Source organism: Lycorma delicatula, chromosome 1 (genome assembly GCF_047948215.1).
Source record: "Lycorma delicatula isolate Av1 chromosome 1, ASM4794821v1, whole genome shotgun sequence".
NCBI classification, from domain to species: domain Eukaryota; kingdom Metazoa; phylum Arthropoda; class Insecta; order Hemiptera; family Fulgoridae; genus Lycorma; species Lycorma delicatula.
Window position 1 is genome coordinate 397,917,121 of NC_134455.1, and position 16,864 is coordinate 397,933,984.

Consider the following 16,864-nt stretch of genomic DNA (forward strand, 5'->3'; position numbering starts at 1 on the left):
ATTTTGACGTTGTAAATAAAAGGTTTTTCTGAACCAGTCTCATTACTTTATTTACAGACCTCCTATTTTCTGGGATTGAATCTGATTTTAAATTTAACTAGCCTAACATATGTACAAACACAAATTTGATTGATTTCTCGCTTGACAAGTTCAATTTATATTCCAGCTTGATAGTTAACTGTAGAATACAAACATAACTATTCACTCAGTTCTCTAGACCCCATCATATCCAAAGTAGACAAAAAGAATAGAGGTAAAATACTGTACTATTAAAATTTCTGTAATATAGTAAATATTGATAAAAATACATAACACTGATAGAAATAAGTAAATTTTTTTATAACGACTAATGCATAATATTACATTGTACAGTTCATCTTGGATTTTAATAGTTAAGCTACCACATGAATAAAAAACAGAACTGCCTCAGCATTTGCTGGATGGATCAAGGGAAACCATAGTAAAATCTTGGCTAAAATAGCACCATAAAATACATAATTAAATATAAAATAAAAAATAGATGTAATTAGGGTTCATATTGATTATTAATTATTAAAAATTCAGAAGGCTTAATGAAAAATTTTGTGTGTATGTTTATATCTTATATATATATATATATATATATATATATATAAATGTTTGTTTGTTCAAAATCTTAAATCTCCGAAAGTTCTTCACCGATTGCTTTGAAATTTTGACTTTTGTATAAACACGTGTGTTTTTATATACCTACTATTTATACACCTAAGATGTCACACCTGTGACAGGTAAAAACATCAATTTATTGAAAATCAGCACTATCTGTTACCTCTATATACCAAAAAACTACTGTACCAATTTACACGCAGGAGAAAAAGGGAGAAAAGAAAAATCGAAAAAAGTAAAAAGGAAGAAGGGGAAAATATGGGAAAACGGGGAAAAGTAAAACCGGGAAAAGGAAATGGAAACCTGAAAGGAGAAAAAAGAAAGGGGTAGGGAGAAAGGGAAATAAGAAAGAAATGTGGGAAGGAAAGGGAGAAATGGTAGACAGGAAAAGTGGATATGGTAAAAATGAAAACTGAAAAAGCAAAATGGAGAAAAATGAAAAGGAAAGGGAGAAGGGAAAAAAGGAAAGGCTAAATTTTGTGAAGTTCCATAATGTTTATTTTGTTAATGTTTTATCAAACTTTCAACTGTGTTCATATATATATATGAAAATGAAAATGAAAATGAATGTTCATATATATTTTTTTGGTTCATATGCATTCCTATGCCATTCATCTAATTGGGATGAAACTTTGGTGAATTGTTGTGCGCACGCCTGCGAAGGTTTCTGAATTAGTTTGGATTCGCTATGTGGCGCTGGGGTCGAGATATTTCAGAAAATTGTATTTATGAACCGATTTGGCTTATATTCGACAATACCACTTTGCTACTTTTCAAATGATCAACTTAGAGACAATCATATATAACAGCTCTTCAGCTCTTTTACAAGAAAACATTGTGTCGGAGTCTTCTTTGATCTGCAGAAGGTATTCAATATGACCTGGCAGCATGGAATAATGCTTCAAATAACATGAATGGGGCATTTGTGGAAATCTGCCAGTTTTACTCCAACTATATTAACGACTGTACGTTCCAAGTACGCGTCAACAATGAATATTCATCAGAAAAAAGATTGGAAAATGGCATACGACAGGTCTTGCCAATGAGCAGTACCTTGTTCATGATCACCATCAATAAAATAATATTAGCCATTCCAGCAGAAATCAGCAAAGTGTCTATATCGATGATCTGGCAATTGTGTATGCCAGCAACACTACAGTTATGGTGAAGTACACATTGCAACGAGCGATAAATGCCCACAATGAAGTTGCGAGAGATATTGGATTAAAATTTTCACCAGAGAAAACGTGCTGTGTACACTTCTGTAGAAAGGGAATTCCTTACCAAAGTCCTGTTTTGACCATCGTATATTAAACAAGTACAATGTATGATTTTTAGGTCTATTAGTAGATAAATCCCTTATTTGGGGATTACATATACAGGACTTGATTGTTAAATACAAAAAACCCCTAAACATTATTAAATGTTTATCCAACTTCAATTGGGGCTGAGATAAAGAAATACTTCTGAGGACTGTATAAAGCATTGGTTCAATCGAAGCTTGACTACGGATGTATTGTATATTCATCCACTAGGAAAGTCGCATTTAGGAAAGTTGACGTAATACATAACAGCGAAATAAGATATGCCACAGGTACATTCCGTACAAGTCTGGCGACTAGTCTAATGTCGGAAATCGGAATAATGCCCCTACGTTACAGAAGAGAGATCCTATTGCTAAGATATGCAGCAAATATATGGGTCTTCCTTACTCATATAAATAACAAATTTTTTAACAATCATTCTTTGGCTGCATTATATGAACATCATGCTACCTATTCCAGACCAGCCGGATTGACAAGAAAATATGAAATTACTTTACCAGACATTACCAATTTCTACAAGAGAAATACCGCCATGGCTTTTACCAGCAGTAAACTCAAGACTGGATCTCTCTTGTGAAAAAAGAACCCAGCAGTAATCATCAAACAGGAATTTTCATCAACCGTCAGTAGTTACAAAGAATACATTAAAATTTATACTGACTGTTCTTAAACGAAACATGGTGTTGGATGCTCCATATATGTAAATAGAGAAGCCCGTTTTTGGAAACTGCCAGATATGGCAGAACATATTGCCACACAGCAAGCTCTTCGCTACTCTGAACACTATTGCAAAGAGAGAGTGCTAATATACTAAGACTCTCTCTAAGTGCACTTACAGCAATTCGAAACAAGAACATTAAGTATATCCTTATTGCAAAAATCCTGTCCAATTTGTAAGTTTTAAATCAACGAGGACAACAATGTATTTGTATGGACTCCAGGGCATACCAGTACTGCAGGGAATGAAAGGGGTAGACGAAGCTGCCAGAAAGGCAACAATCTGTGATAACTTGAATATAATTCCTGTATGAGTGACAGGCATTAAAAATTGTCTATCCAATACAATAAGAAACTGGTGAAATAATGATTGGAGAAGATTAAATACTAAACTCGGTTAAAACTTCTCCATATAAATGGAAGAGCGACGTGAAGCTGACTCACCAAGAACAAGTGGCAGTGACCAGTCGGTCACATGCGAATAACAAATTCATATTTCTTAGCCGGCAAAGACAGACCAATTTGCAGTGTTTGTAATAAAGCAGTTACAGTCAAGCATCTAATGGAAGAGTGTACCATATATGAGGACCTCAGAAAGAGATTGGACTAAGAAATATTATTGCTGCTGATTCGGAAAATGGAAATGAAGAAAAAATAGTTGCTTATCTTCACGCCAGTGGACTACTAAAAAATCTATAAGTAAATTCAATCTGTGTTAAAGAAACTCTAAGTGAGTAGCATAATTCTATGTATACAAAAGGAAGTCTTGAAGCGTGGCATGTATAGGGATGAAAGATAGCCCTCTTGCCTAGGGACGCCCAGGCTCGCCTATATGCAAGAATGGGAAAGTCAGGGCGTATCTGATGATGGCATGGGACTCGAGGGTGGACTGAGGGAATGGGGTAAAGGGTATGCGCAAGACATGCCTGGAGCCAGAAAGGTGATGACCGAGAAGGGCAGCCTTCCCAATGAGGGGTTCTTTGGCTATCCTGAACAGGTGGTCGAATTGCTCCTATGATGTGAGGGGGGGAACACCAATGGGTTATGTCCTACGTGAAATTTTTTAGAGCTGCAGTCATCTACCACGGCATCCTGGGGATGTGCTGCTCTTAACATGGTTTCAGTTGCCGCGGGGATGTTTAAAAAGAAGGGAAAGGAAAGAATTTTATAGATATGAATAATGTTGGTAGTGTTAAGACATTCTTTTTTATTTTTGTTTTGTCTTATATTCATTTTTTTTTATATGAGGGTCCTTTACACCCTGTAAGTGTTCTCAGTGTTAGTGTTTAAATGTTTCTGTGCTGTTAATGTTTGTGTTTTTAAATAAAATGTAAGGACCCTTTATACCCTTACATATGACGTACCTTATGGTGATTCAAATCAACGAATTTGACCAGGACTAATGACTGCAGAAGTTAATGCCCATATATCCCAATAAAAAATTACTATAATTAATTAAAGTGCAGAAGTTTGAGAATGTTTCTTGTTTAGAAAAATGTCTGCATAGGTGAGTGAAACAACACTACATCTATCCAATTTTTCATAGTTACAGACCATACATTACATCTTATATACTCTTCATAGTCACACCTAACATATTTCTTCGGAATTGTTAATTACTTTTAGTATTTTTTTTATTTAATGCATTTGTAGAGTGGTAGTATCTCTGCCTTTCACCTGAAGGTTCTAGGTTCAGTCCTGGTTAGGAATTACATTTTTTTTACCGGCAATAACAATTTAATTTATTATTAAAAACAACCCAGTGTTGGTCCACTGGTAAAATCATTCACAAATCAGTTGTTTAACAGTAAATCTTTGAAATTGAAGATTCTGAAATTCAAATCTTAGTAACTGTAAGTTAATTTTATTTGGATTAGAATTCTAGACAGTGGATATAATATACTACTTGGTGGTTTGAGTACAGTTAACCTTTTTTAAAATAAAAATAATATAAAACTTTTCTTTACAGACAGTTTATCCTTATGTATTCACTGACAATGAAGTCGATCCAGAAAAAGTTATAGCTTTACATCTTTTAACAATTCAAATTTTGAGAATTAAATGGTATGTTTAAAAAATTATTTAAAAAAATTGTTCATAAATGATAGTTATGATAGTTATTTCTACATTTGTTAGATACAATTAGAATCGGTTATAGGTAACATGATATAAAATACAAATCATTCCTGAAAGTGGCAGAGCCATGTTGAAGATCAACAATTCATACTAATCTAACAATGAAAATAAAAGTGGTATCCCTTTTTTCTGATTTAATATTTAATTTTGTAAAGATCACCAAGCCTATTAAGCATGAGATGATGTACAGATTAACAAATTACTCCTTCATATTATTCGTGATAATAAATAGGAGCAGCTAATGAATAAAAATCATTAACCTTAGAGTTAATAACTCTGATTATTGTTGGTTTTTATCTCAGATGTTTACATTTGTTAAAAGTATAAAAAATACTGGAGTAAAAAAACAAATTATGTGACATGCTTTATATATAATCCTTATATTATTTTCAATCTTGTTTTTAATAACAACTTACTATATTTTTAATGCAGTAATTGAATTATATATATAAGATTGCCTATATATTATTATAAATAAAATTTCTAACAAAAACCATGATAAACACACAAGATTAATAGCAAACTCATACATAAAAAATACATTTCAAATCTATTGATTCATTATCATTATTTAGGTACATTACCTTTGTAGTAAGTCAAAACTAATAGTTACCATTATTAGCTAAATTAAAATTTCTTAAAAATAACTCTGCTATCAAGACATGTGAATTGATAGCATGTCAATTTATAACATTATATATATATATACACCTTGTTCTTTCCACTGCCAGCAATTATGTCAGAAACGCAGTGATATCATTTTATTTTAATGTTATTTTTATTATGCATTTCATTAAATATAATAGAATTTAAATTCTATAGCACCTAGTACAGAATATTGAGATAAGACATATCTTACTTAATTTTACCATTAAAGTACTTTTGCATGAGCCTACATCTTCTCTGTCATGAGCTAATTATTTCAGTTATTGCATAATAAATAATTAAAAATAAAAAACTGTTTTATATTAGTTACAAGAGTACTGCTATCTATTGGGGTTTTTATAGAACCATCTCCCTCAAACAATGTCTGTAGTTTATCAAATTGGAATTTTGATTTTATTTATATATGAAATAGTTTTTTAATATATTTAATTTTATGTCATCCTTATTAATTTATAATATTTCTAAATTTGAATTTATATCAGAAATAAAATGTTTATTGTTTATTAGATGGTCTTCCATATTATTTAAATTTTTATAATGTTCAAGAAATCTAGTTTTAAAGGATTTATTTGTGTTTCCTATATATATATATATATATATATATATATATATATATATATATATATATGTAATATTTTAAAAATATTTTCCTATAAATATATAGATAGGTGGGTAGAATATTATACAGAGGAAATGAATTAGAAAATGATGTTAGAGGAAGAACAGGAAGTCGATGTGGATGAAAGGAGAGAAACAATACAGAGATCTGAATTTAAGAGCGCATTAAAAGGTTTGAACAGCAATAAGGCTTCTGGAGTAGACGGAATACCTGTAGAATTACCATGCAATGCACGTGAAGAAGCGATTGATAGATTATACAAACTGGTGTGTAGTATTTATGAAAAAAGGGAAGTTCCATCAGACTTCAAAAAGAGTGTTAGTCATAATACCAAAGAAAGCAGGAGCAGATAAATGTGAAGAATACAGAACAATTAGCTTAACTAGTCATGCATCAAAAATCTTAACTAGAATTCTATACAGAAGAATTGAGAGGAGAGTGGAAGAAGTGTTAGGAGAAGACCAATTTGGTTTCAGGAAAAGTATAGGGATAAAGGAAACAATTTTAATGCTCAGATTAATAATAGAAGGAAGATTAAAGAAAAACAAACCAACATACTTGGCATTCAATAATGTAGACTAGAATAAAATGTTCAGCATTTTAAAAAATTAGGGTTCAAATACAAAGATAGAAGAATAATTGCTAACATTTACAAGAACCAAACAGTAATATTTGAAGAACATAAGAAAGAAGCCGTAATAAAAAAGGGAGTCTGACAAGGATGTTCTCTATCCCCATTACTTTTTAATCTTTACATAGAACTAACAGTTAATAATATTAAAGAACAGTTTAGATACGGAGTAACAGTACAAGGTGAAAAAATAAAGATGCTATGATTTGCTGATGATATAATAATTCTAGCTGAGAATAAAAAACATTTAGAAGAAACAATGAACGGCATGGATGAAGCATTATGCAAGAACTACTGCATAAAAATAAACAAGACAACAAAAGTAATGAAATGTAGTAGAAATAATGAAGACGAACCTCTGAATCTAAAAATAGGAAGAGAAAAGATTACAAAGTTAGCAGAGGAAGTAGAATTACTAAAGATGGACGAAGCAGGAGCGATATAAAATGCAATATAGCACAGGCAAAACAAGCCTTCAGTCAGAAATATAATTTGTTTACATCAAAAATTAATTTAAACATCAGGAAAACATTTTTTAAATTTATATGTTTGGAGCATAGCTTTATATGGAAGTGAAACTTAGACAATTGGAGTACCCGAGAAGCAAAGATTAGAAGCTTTTGAAGTGTAGTGCTACTGGAGAATGTTAAAAATTAGATGGGTGGATAAAGTGACAAATGAAGAGGTGTTGGTGGCAAATCAATAAAGAAAGCATCTGAAGAAATATAGTTAAAAGAAAATATAGACTTATAGGCCACATATTAAGGCAACCTGGAATAGTCATTTTAATATTGGAGGGACAGGTAGATGGGAAAAATTGTGCAGGCAGGCCGCATTTGGAAACCCATCGGGTTGGTCTAGTGGTGAACACCTCTTCCCAAATCAGCCGATTTTGAATTCCAGCGTTCAAGTCCTAGTAAAGCCAGTTACTTTTATGCAGATTTAAATACTAGATTGTGGATACCGGTGTTCTTTGGTGATTGGGTTTCAATTAGCACACATCTCAGGAATAGTCAAACTGAGACTGTACATGATTACACATCATTTACAGTCATACATATCATCGTCATTCATCCTCTGAAGTAATACCTGATTGGTAATTTCCAGAGGCTAAATAGGAAAATGAAAGAAAGACAGCGTTTGGAATATTTAAACAAAATTATTACGGATGAGGATGTAGGGGTGTACCAAAATGAAACGACTAGCACTAGATAGGGAATCTTGGGGAGCTGCATCAAACCAGTTAAATGACTGATGACAAAAAAAATATATATAAATATCATCACAATCATTAAATTTATTTTTATAAGTTCCACACAGATGGTTTGTACACTGGTTTAAATATTTCTTTATTTTAGTAATATTTTCAAAGACATTTTTTTTGTCTTCAGTCATTTGACTGGTTTGGTGCAGCTCTCAAAGATTCCCTATCTAGTGCTAGTCGTTTCATTTCAGTGTATCCCCTACATCCCACATCCCTAACAATTTATTTTACATATTCCAAATGTTGCCTGCCTGCACAATTTTTTCCTTCTACCTGTCCTTCCAATATTAAAGCTACTATTCCAGGATGCCTTAGTATGTGGCCTATAAGTCTGTCTCTTTTAACTATATTTTTCCAAATGCTTCTTTCTTCATCAATTTGCCGCAATACCTCTTCATTTGTCACTTTATCCACCCATCTGATTTTTAACATGCTCTTATAGCACTGCATTTCAAAAGCTTCTAATCTTTTCTTCTAAGATACTCCGATCGTCCAAATTTCACTAACATATAAAGCGACACTCCAAACATACACTTTCAAAAATCTTTTCCTGACATTTAAATTAATTTTTGATGTAAACAAATTATATTTCTTACTGAAGGCTCGTTTAGCTTGTGCTATTCGACATTTTATATCGCTCCTGCTTCGTCCATCTTTAGTAATTCTACTTCCCAAATAAAAAAATTCTTCTACCTCCATAATCTTTTCTCAGTGGTCCATCTTTGTTATTTCTACTACATTTCATTACTTTTGTTTTGTTCTTGTTTATTTTCACGCGATAGTTCTTGCGTAGGACTCGTTCATTGTTTCTTCTAAATCCTTTTTACTCTCGGCTAGAATTACTATATCATCAGCAAATCGTAGCATCTTTATCTTTTCACCTTGTACTGTTACTCCGAATCTAAATTTCTCTTTAACATCATTAACTGCTAGTTCCATGTAAAGATTAAAAAGTAACGGAGATAGGGAACATCCTTGTCGGACTCTCTTTCTTATTACGGCTTCTTTCTTATGTTCTTCAGTTGTTACTGTTGCTGTTTGGTTCCTGTACATGTTAGCAATTGTTCTTCTATCTCTGTATTTGAACCCTAATTTTTTTTTTTTTTTTTAAATTAGTGTTCAAAGACATTATCAGTGTATAAATATTTATGTATATTTTTTCACTTTTTTGTGTCGTAATATGTATTTGTTGTAAGGTATTTTGTTTAGGTAGTTATTTTTTATAGATATTATTAATTGAAGTAGTATCATAAACATTTTCAGCTGCTATACATTTTACATTGCTATATTAATAATATTTGTATAAGTATTAATTTAAGAGACCAAGGGTGATTTGATATATTATGATTATATTATATTAAATCTTTTCTTTGCACTTTGTTTCAATTTTTTTTTTGTTTGGGGGTGAAAAAACGCCTGTGTTATCATCGCCTGGAATTTTCTTTAATAAAAAGGTAAAATAATAAAACTTATAAGGTTTAAAATTAATTTAAATCATATAATAAAAATTTATTAAAACAAAAGTCAATATTAGTTTTGAGTTTTATTTCACTTTTTTGACTTTTGTTTCAGTTTGGTTGCCCAATTAAATAATTAACATTCCTATTATTATCTATTTCATATGTGAATTTTAAATTTTCATTATAAGAATTTAAACTGTTTAGTATTATTAAGTGTTAATTGTTTATTACTAGATTGTATATAACAAGAATAGCAACATACCGTGTCTATATTAAAACTGTGTATGAGTGAATTTACTCTACAAAACCTGTAATTTACTAATTTACTCTAGAAAACCCTGTAAATATATAGTGATATCATTTTTATCGTACACATCATGATACTGTAGACTATAATTCAATTTTGGATTAAAATACAGAGATACTCACATTTTATCTGATTCATGGAATGTAGTTACGCACAATTTGTAATGGCTTAACAGCAAATACGGTGCAAATGGTTCACACCATATTTTTTTAGATGTTTCCATTAGCTCTGATGTTCTACAAAGAGTGTCGAAAAAGATGGTACAAAGGATTTGGATTTGCCTTCACGAAAATTGTGCACATTTCCAACACTTGCTATAAGACACTACCAGTTGTATCGCACAAGTGTGAGTATCTGTATTATAGACAATAAAATGATCTCACTGTATTTCTTACATAATTGCTGGTAGTGGAAATCCCAAATGTTAAGGTATTTTTTGTGTATAATATTTTTTAATTCAAAAGTTTTGTTGAAATATATTTCTTATAATAAAATTACTTTTAATAAATTCTGGATCTTCTTGGTTATTTTAATATATTTTTTATTACTTTTATGGCAGTGTTTCTCAAACTGGGGGTCATGATGATATGAAGGGGGAGTCGTGAAATTAGCCTACAACTTTACACGTAAACAATAATGAAATCATTTTATGAAAAAAAAATCATTTATTATAAACATTTTATTTACATTTATAAGTATACATGTAAAGAAAATAAATTTATGAGATGCAAGCATTTGTTTTTCGTTTAAAATTTTATCTGTATGTGTTAGAAACGCACAAAGCAAAAATATAAAATATTTTTTATGCAACCGTTCACAAAAACTTCTTTTCACAGAAATAAGATATGGTGAAAGGAATTAATATTTTCAATGCTTCTGTGATTAAAATACCAAATTCACTTAAACAAGCAACCCAAAACGTATCTAAATCTTAAGATGTAATTGTAACGTTTTATTGGCAGACATTTCAATGAACTGGTCATAAATCTCAACTGGTTAGTAGCAACTGCACCAATGTTTTCTTCAAGAAATCAGTTTTATCTTCCAGAAATACACTGCCCATTGAATTTTTAGCTCATACAAATGCATCTTCATGCTCTCCAAACTACGGTAAATAATAGTGTCATCTTCATTCAAATTTTTCTCAATATAATCAGAAGTAAGTGAAAACATATCAAAATTTTTACTTTGAAGGCGAATAATCCAGATATCAAGCTTTATAATGAAAGCATGAACTTTGTCTGTTATTGAATGTTTTTATTATGTGCTTGTAAATTCAGACCATTTAAATGCGAAAATATATCAGCTAAGTAAGCAAATAACAATAAATACTTAATTATACTGTAAATCATTGAGAATGGTGTTTTGTTATCCTGGAAAATATTATCAATTCATCTCTCAATTCCGATAACCATGTTAACACTTTCCCCCGCGTTAACTATCTTGATAGCTGAAGAGATTTATTTATTTTCTTCCGTTTGAACTATACGATGAAAAACGGTCTATTCAGTAATAGTTGACTTTTAATAAAATTAACAATTTTTAAACTTACCAAAAGATTTGCCAGAAAATCTTTTGGTAAGAGCATGTTGATAAAGGAAGTAAAATGCATCCATTCTGCCCTTGGTATAAGATAATCTTTTAATTTTTTCAGAAATAAGCTGTTCTTTTCTTTACACCATCGCTACATAGTGCTATATATTTTGTTCAGTCTGTGTCATAATTTTTTGTAGCTTCATAAAAAATATTGAAAAGATATTACCCTGTTGAATGACCAGGTATTTATTTACAAAACAACATATTTTATTTAATTGATCTGTCCCTACTGCATTCATATTTCTTAAAACATAAGAACTGAACAATATTTACCACATCTTGTTGATTCATCAAACTGAATACTAAAAAATTCATTTGAACCCTCTTGCTGAATTATGTGACCGTGAACATTGGTAGCCATGTCATCGATTTTCCTTGATACTGTGTAGTAATAAAGAGGAATTTTTTTCAATCTTTTGCCTCTTCCACGCCTATTAAAACCACTGATCATATCAATTGCAGCAAGCAGTATGAGGTTTTCTGCGATTGTATAGTGTTTTGAGCATCTTAGCTACGAAATAAGATGCTTCAAGAGTACTTTTGGCTTGATTTACAAATAGAAGCTTGTTGATTTCTCAAAGTATGTAATTTTTTTTCTGTAAAATTCCAAGAGCTTGCTTTTATTACTCAGATGTTTAGTTTCTAACAGCCGAATTAAGTTTGATGGAAAGTTTGATGCTTTTATCGGAAAGGACTTGAAAGCAAACAACATACTGTGGCCTTCTATACAATGAGGTAAAACCATAATTTAAATAACTGTCATTATGTAATCTTGCCCTTTTACCAATCAAATCACTGGCTGAGATGGCTCACTTGGTTTTTTCACACATATATCCATTTTGCATAAGAACCTAACTAAAGAAAAAAAAGTTACACTGTTTTATCGCACACAAAAAACCAAAACCTCAGTTATTACTTTTGATGAAACTACACTTTTAAAAACTTAAATAGACACCAGATGCACGCTTTTCATTCAAAACTAAACTGACATTATGTAATCTCTTAGCCCATTGATTCCCAAAGTGGTCCAGGTGGACCCCCAGGGGTCCACGGGAGACTCGACGGGGGTCTATGTTGGCGTGACAAAAAAATGGGGGTTCACAATTCGTAAGCGGGGGTCCACGAAAATTCATCTGGTTTCGATAGTGAAGAACTAAAATGTCGGCTTGACTTTACGTATCAGTCTAGGCAGATAATGTTTTGAGAAGCTCAGCGACTGTTACTTGTAAAAACTTGCATATTCCATATTCAGTACAACGAACGTGTCGAGACTCGCCAAGCGCCGTCCGCAACGCTTGTTCAGACGTGCAAAGGGACGAAATACGACTTGTGGTGTGTGTGCTAGCAATCTTGCATGAACTTGTTTGATTCTTCACTAATATAAATACGATTGCCAAGGATAAACGTTACTCATTTGTTTCCGGAATTTCGAAAAGAAAAGTAAAGCGAATAGATGTTAGCGTTTGCCAGTGTCGGAAAAAGTAGTAAGTACTTACTTGCTTTTTTGTTATACTTACTTTTATTTTATTTATTTATTTGACGATTTATTGTACACGTCAGTAAACAAAAAATGCACAAATTACAAAAAAATTGTAGGTACAAAGGCGAGGCTTATTCCTAAAAGAAATCTCTTCCGTTTAAGGATTTATTAATTTTTGGTGTAAATTTTTTTCAGATATATAAAAAAAACTATTGGAATCGACTTAAAAACTGATCCTGAACATATCATTTCCCGGTTGTAACCCTTATTCTGTAACACGTTGTATATTTTCATAAATTGTACCTGTCTTTACATACGCGTAACGTGCATCAAAGTAATAAATAAATGATTAAAATCGCAGAGTTGTGATATCAAAATATTGGTTATTTAAAAGTATTTTCTATAGAATTTACAGAAATATATCAAAATATAATAAATGAAAAAATGTTTTACATCACATTAAAATCGGTTCAGCCATTTTCATAAAACTTTATTATGGATGATCTTACCGATTTATTGCTTTTAATAATTAGAATCAGTTTGCCGCTGGTACTTTATTTCATTGCAATAATTAATTAATCCTATTCTGTTAAAATAGTCATATCCTGTTAAGTAAGACCGCCTTGAGATTACTAAAACAAAGTTTTTTTTTTTTTATTTACCGGTAGGTAACCGATACGAAACACGGCTGAATCTAAGAAGAAATGTCGACTGTACAGTGTTGATTATTTAAAATTTGGATTTCTTCCATCAAAGGCGGACAAGCGATTGCCTATATGACTCTATGAAACAATCGAAGCTCGAAGATCATCTAAGAAGGTGTCATCCTGATAAAATAGGTAAAGATTTGAAATATTTTCAAACATTGAAGGAAAAATATGAAAAGAGACCTACCGTGCACAGTATGTTCGTTTCAACGTCTGAAAGTAACGATGATGGCTTCCGGGCATCGTACAATATTTCATTACTTTTAGCGAAATCTGGAAAACCGCACACCGTTGGAGAACAGTTAATTTTACCCGCTGTTGAAGAGGTTTTAAAAACTGTTCTGCACAAATCTCTATTTGACATACTCAAAGGAATTTCTTTGAGTAACAACACTGTACAAAGACGTATTGATGAAATGAGCTCTGATATTGAAAGTTTCTTGCGTAATTATGTGCAAACAACTCATTTTTCTATTCAACTGGACGAGTCAACTTTACCTGGTAATGAAGCATTATTATCGGTATATGTTCGATTTGTTACGGACGAAGAAATTCATGAAGAGCTACTATTCGCGAAAACTTTGGAGAGGGACACTAAAGGTGAATCAATATTTAATGTCCTGAGTGATTTTTTTTTAACGAAAAATCAATTCCATTCACAAACGTCATTTCGGTGGCAACAGATGGAGCTCCTACCATGGTCGCGCGATATCGTGGGTTTGTAAGCCATCTTAAAAGAATTATACCAGAGGTAACTGCAATTCACCAATCGCTTCAACTTGTAATTAATGCTGTTAACAAGATAAGAAGCAATGCATTGAATACGCGTTTATTTGCCCAATTGTGCGATGAAAATGATGAAGACTTCCAACGATTCCTCTTACATACTGAAGTACGCTGGTTGTCGAAAGGTGCATGTTTAACAAGATTTTACTAACTTTTTGAATCGGTTTAAAGTTTCTGGAAGGTAAAGATTCAGATTTAAAAGAAAACCTGATCACTTTGAAAGCTGACATCGCGTATTTGACAGATTTTTTCAAAAAATTTAATGACATTAATTTACAATTACAAGGGGACAGTCTCAATTTAATAAAAACAAAGGGTGTAATTTTAGCTTTTCTTGGAAAATTGAAATTTATGAAGCAAAATATTAGTCGGCGCGTATTTTCCCAGTTTTCAAACTTGTCACAGGTAGAACGCCTTTATGAGTATATTCAGACGTACCTTCAACATTTAATCGCCCTGCATGATGACTTCAAAATCAGATTTGAAGATGGAAATACCACCACGGATCATAAATCCATTTGATGAAACGGAAGTGGAGAATGTGATATTACAACAGGAGCTACTCGAGCTTAGCACTAATGTGGAGCTGAAGGTGAAATTTAAAAAAGGGTTTCAAACATTTTGGCTGCAGGCAGAAATACCAGAAAAATATCATGGACTGTGGGAAATTGCGAGAAAGCTTTTGATAGCGTTTCCCTCGCCATATCTTGTCGAAAAAAGTTTTAGTGACGTTACAAACCTTTTATAAAAAAAAAAGGAGCAGATTCAATATCACAGAACGGGGAGATTTGCGCTTATTCCTAACAAAACTGAAGCCAAATATTGATAATTTGCTGTCAATCCATCAAGTACATCCCTCCCATTAAAATTGTAACTATTTTGTGATTGTCATTGTAGAAGTTAAATTACGTTATTAATGTTTAATTTTAATTATATTACGACAATTTTATTATATTACGTTGCAATATGATAACAATAATAATTACATATTTGAATAAATGTAACACAAAAAATATACTATTTTTCTTTTGCTTTTTACCACTCTGAATGGGAAGTTTTCTAAATAAAATAAGTGAGAATTGATTGCTTTCTTGTGCTGTGAGTAGATGTCAAAAATGTAAAGTTGGATGGAAGCATTTTTTTTTATTAGCCTACTTTACTTTTTTGACATCCACTCACAGCACAGTCAATCAAAAATTAACCGATCGATTCTTACTTTTTTTTCGGAAGCTGTTAGTTCGTGGAACTCAGCCGTAACGCAAATTTTCATAGTTAGATCTAATCTTCACATTTTCAGTCGACTGGAAATATGGTAGAAATGTAGCTGCAGGGGGTCCACCGGAACCAGCAAAATTTTGAAAGTGGTCTATGAGAAAAATAAGTTTGGGAACCTCTGCCTTAGCCCTTTTATACTGCTGAGAGCATGTCTTATTCAAGTGTATCATATGCATGTTCTAACATGACGATTTCACAGCAAATATTATGCAAGCAGACCAAATTACAAGAAGCACGCACCCATCAAGTTGGAATCTATAAATTGTTCATGTTTGTACCATTCATACATGCATGTTCATACCAGTCGCTATCTGCACAGCTAAATAGTTACTAGGTTTCATTGGGTTGTGGTTGAAGGGTTGCGAAATATTCATGATACGTTTTTTTACTTTTTGGGGATCGTGGAGCTAAAAAGGTTGAGAATCACTGTTTTATGGTATAGGTATGTTTTACGGTTATGTACCCAACCATACCTTATGCTTGGGTACATGTTGTGTCTAACCATTCTAGTGTCTTTATTTGTATTTAAACTATTTTATTTGTTTAATAATTCATAACCAATTAACACAGATTTAGAAATATTAGAAGTGAACAAAAATAACATAAAATTAAATATTAGAAAACTAGAAAAAAGGCGTGCCCACTAGCCGCCGCGAAAATGTGTTACATGGTTTATGTTTCATTAAACATGATTTTGTCAAATTGCCAACTGTAACAAAATAACGTTCATGAATTTTGCTTACTAATAACAATAAAAACTTTTACTTACAACGAAAAGCTTTAAACCATGAACATTTTTAGTTGTTTCTTGAGTTGTGACTTTTTAACATAGCTCCAACCCCAATGTTTTCCTTTTTTATTCCTAAAGCGCAAATATAATTTTAGAAAAACGTTCGTATAAAGGAAGTATGAACCGTTCGAACGAATGAATCGTTCGTGTGCTGAGCGCAGCCGCCCGGGACACAACGCGCTCTCCGCGGCAATAGCCCGCTAAAATAAAAATGTGAACACATACCCACGCAACATCCTTTTTTATGGAAAAGATTATTCAGTCAGGACTCGCTTCGCTCAGTTGACTGTCGAACTAGGGGGCTCTAGCCCCTGGACCCTCCACGCATTCGTATCCTCATGTTTGTAAGAATATTAAGCATTTTATTTAATCTTGTGTGTGTTAAGCCCACCGGGCTGGTCTAGTGGTTATCTCGTCATAGCAAATCAGCTGATTTCGAAGTCGAGAGTTCCAAGGTTCA